At 37.5% G+C, this 4,410-nt stretch overlaps 1 non-coding gene across 1 annotated transcript; it reads left to right on the forward strand.

The window, feature by feature from the left end:
• The first annotated feature begins 224 nt into the window (after positions 1-224).
• Smp_tRNA_01391_Gln_TTG.1.1 lies at positions 225-291 on the forward strand. Its single transcript has one exon. It is a non-coding gene (tRNA).
• The last annotated feature ends 4,119 nt before the right edge of the window (positions 292-4,410 follow it).

Consider the following 4,410-nt stretch of genomic DNA (forward strand, 5'->3'; position numbering starts at 1 on the left):
GTAACATAAACAAATAAATGATACAGAAAATAACAATAAATAGAATTTTACTTAGTATTGTTTGTTTGGATCTTCCCATTGATGCTTTTAGGACTGCAACTGGTCAGTTTCTAGTTGGCATATGTGCATACTGTGCGTATTGCCTCGATATAGCCTAAATTCACAAGCATGGTAAACAAAGATTTCAATTTCACCCCATTGCACAAGCAAGTGGTTATCAGGACTCAGTGGCCGAGTGGATAACGCTATGGCGTTTGAAGCGAAAGGTACTGGGTTCGAGTCCCAGAGTGAACATCAATTCTGAGATGCAGGTACATCCAGCTGACGAGTCCCAAATGGGACGAAACGCGTGTCAAACTGGATTCCACTGTTAGCCACTACCCATCTTTGCTTACAATAAATAGAATTATTTGTTGAGTCTAGTTTTGGAGAGTTCCGAAATATTCTTCCTAAAAGTTGGTCGTAATTCGGAAAAGGCTTGGAAACATTTTGTTCAATTAGGATTGAATAGAATTTTCTTTGAAATCATCTACTAGGATAAGATCATGAGTAGCTATCTTAGATTGGAAAATTGTCTTCTTTTGTAGTATGTTTGTTGTGCTTCTGGAACTTTCTAGGTGATCAGGGTCTTGTTAAATAGAATAAATTCGGATGGTTCCCCATACATACTTAACCTTGGAGAAGATTGTCCCTTTTGCAATTCGCGCCATTTTTTTGTTCAAGTTACCGTGTAGTTTTAATTTGGGATTACTGGAATTGGCTGGGAAACAGAGTCAAATGTTCAGTTAACGGACTGATTGCCTAAATGAACCACGGAAAAGAGGATGAACTGTTACAAATTTCTTGTGATTACAAAGACCTGGGGTGTTAACTAGCATCTCTATACCTGCTGCTATATGGAAAAGACAAGATAGAACCTTATAAGAAAAACTGATGTTTATAAAATCAATTATTCTGAATGGTTTAGTTACATCTACTATATGGCCTCTATCGACCAAGTATAATAGAACAGAGCTGCCATACTCTTTCCCAACAATATATGAAGGGGCTCATTAGTTTGTTAGCTAAGTTGCTTAATTGTGTCCCTAAAATAGCTTTCTACTTAGAATCGCCTGAATTCCTAGATGTACGTGGATGTAGCTGAACAATGTAATTTATCCTCTAATTGAGGAATTATCATAGATCAATCAGAAGACAACAGACATAAGTTATTTGCATAACTTATTTACTTACGCGCGTTACCCTCAACGGAGCATAAACCGCCGACCAGCATTCTCCAACTCACTTTGTCCTGGGCCTTCCTTTCTAGTTCTATTCAATTCTTAGTCATTATTCTCATGTCTGTCTTCATTTCTCGGCATAATGTGTCCTTTGATCTTTCTCTTCTCCTTTGATCTTGAGGATTCCAAGTGGTGAGGGATTGCCTTGTGACACGGTTGGGTGTTTTCCTCAATGTGTGTCCTATCCACTTCCAGCGCTAACCAGAAAAATTTATTCAAACGATTCGCATAAACTGCCTTGACTAATGTAATATATTCATATATACATATAAATACATTGTTATATATTAAAGCCTGATGAAGCTCTGATTGGAAACAATATTGTTTGCTTATATGTTTTCCTCTAAGTCCCAAAGTACAAATTGACTTTTCGTCATTGATTAATTCCTGGAAATTGTCTATTGGTTCTTATATCTTGAATTTGATAGGAAGAAATTCATTCATATAACTCCAAAGCGCTCGCGCGCGAGATTGGTAGATCCTGGGTTCGAATCTCGCGAGGCGGGATATTTTCTTCTTAGGGACCATTTCGTGGTTATAAATAGTTACTAATACAAAGCGGCTGACTTGAAAATCAACAATTTTTGAAGAACTTGGCTGGTGAGATAGAAATTTTGGTAAAGTAAACAGGAATAAATCATTGTTGAAAGCGTGAGTCAATTGAAGATAGACCACTATGGAAAACCTGGAAGCACTGGACGGCCGTTTCGTCTTATTATGAGACTCCTCAGCGGCAGTGCGCATCCACGATCCCGCACTCGCGAGATTCGAACCCAGGACCCTGTCAGTCTCTAGCCAGTGCCCTTAACCGATAGACCACTGAGCTGGCCGGCATCCAACGGTGTCAATGTCTAACTTAAACTGATCCACGAATGAATCAATTAGAATTGAGAATACGACAATTTAGCCTTTGTACTGTTATAACAGAATGGAAATCGTCAAGTTGGAACTGGTTTTTTGAATCTTTACCCATTGTAACTTTATTGTATAATAATTAAGTGGATAGATTATATACATACATAAATATACATACCTTTTATTATAAGCTTTCGATTGACCCATTAATTACTGACCAACGATTTACTACTCCCAATCTGTCGTCAGTTTGTTATCTATGGTTGTCCTGTAGTGAACGAGAACACAAGTTGAGACAGTCAAATGTATTTGAACACGAAATTACAAAGCATCTTAGTAAAATCTGAGAACCAAACAGTAAATACGTCATTTGCAAAATGTTAATCAATCGTCTCAGATTTCATTGTTTTTGCATTTCTACACCCAATCTCTTTCGTGTTCCCGTTCTTTACTCCTCGATCTTCTTGACCTTCTGCTGCCAAACATACTATTCCCTGATTGGCGTTATATACTAATTATTTCGATATAATTAGCACACACCATAGCCCTGCTCACAGCTTTTCGCTTGTTCATGTATAACTGTTAATTTTTTTTACTTTATGGTGTTGTTCGGTCGTGTATGCCTGTACATGGACTGAGTATGCTGAAAATATAATATTCATATACTGGAAGCTGATTGATGAGTTCTGAACTTAACAAGTAGGACAGAGAGAAGCTATAAAACCTAGGACCAATAAGAATTTAGCAGTGACTCAAGTCTCCTAGTGCTTGTTGGCGTGCCTTTGGTTAGCTCAGGGACAAAGTCACGATGTTAGACAGGGGTTATGAGTCACAAGACTTTTCTTGTAACGGATTCGAAACCTTAAAATATCAACGTCTAGCTCCGATAATCAAATTGTCCTAACCTTGCGCTTGTGTTTTTTTCTAAATGTTGTCAATCGTTTTCATTATTTGATGTAAATGAATGCTATATCCTTACTGAAATGTAGGATCACTTTTTCTCTTGTTCTTATCCCTTCTTGATCCTCTCATATAATGCTCTTTACACTCCCCCAGCACAAAAGATACCTTCAGGCTAGACGCAAACCTACCAAAGACTGAACATTACATCCTGTACTATACTCGTGTTAGGATAACTATCCTTCTTCAGCTTTAATAAAAGTGCCATATTTAGCATTTCCGATAATCCTCTTGTTCATTTAGTGGGTGAGTGCGATTTCAACTGAGAACTTCATTTCAATCATCCGAAGCTATCTATATATGTCTTTTGTGAAAAAAAACACTATAGGGCATTTCGAATTGCCGGATGGGAAAAAGCTAAATGAAGTGGGAATTAGAGCTTGAAATGAAATCTTCAGGGAATTATATGCTCTTATGTTCAACATTCATTAACCAAATAAACAGAGAAATGGCAGGTTCTGGATCAATGTTGAACATTGAGAGTGTGATGTGTTACAAATTGATGAACACTTAGATAGTGTGTACTACTTATGTTAACGGACATATGTAGTATATAACACCAATCAGAAGTGGAATACCTAGCAGCAGAAGGTTGGGAAGATCGAATTGAAGAGAACGATAAGAGACTAATTGTAATAGTATCGAAGGGACGATGAAGTTTGAGACAATTGATGTAAGATTTGCAAATGAAGTATTGAATATATGGTTTTCACATTTTACTAAAGAGCTTTGTAATTTTATATTAATTAATGAGTTGGTTATCCCTACTTATGTTCTCATTCACAACACCTACACAGACCTCAATTTTCTAACCAAAATCTTTTTCTGCACCAGGTTTTTAGTCATTCTACTACATGATTGAAACAAACTTAATAGACTGTAGGATCAGTGAAATGTCACTGAACCCTAGCCAAATCATCCGATAGTTGAGTCACTAAATATCAAACAGATCATCGATCCCCATCAAGGTCAAGGACAATCAACGCGCATCAGTTAATCATAAGCCATGGACTGGCCCATGCGGCAGTGGTTCTACTTTCGCTTGTATCTACTTCAACTAATATATTCCTGTAATAACGTCCTTTGTGTTGTATAGTCTTCAGAGCATCCATGATCCCTTGATACGTCGATGGGGCAATCCACGTAAGGTGCTGATCGTGAGGTGTGACTTTGAAGTTAGCTTGTTTGTTACACCGTTCCTGTCTAACTCGAGTAGACCTCCAATCATTCGACATAGATCATCAACGTTGATGGTCTACAAGACAATCAATTTTATTGTTGGACCAGTTAGCACAAACAATTTCATCACACTTTT

The sequence above is a fragment of the Schistosoma mansoni genome, chromosome 7 (assembly GCF_000237925.1).
Source record: "Schistosoma mansoni strain Puerto Rico chromosome 7, complete genome".
Classification (NCBI taxonomy): Eukaryota; Metazoa; Platyhelminthes; class Trematoda; order Strigeidida; family Schistosomatidae; genus Schistosoma; species Schistosoma mansoni.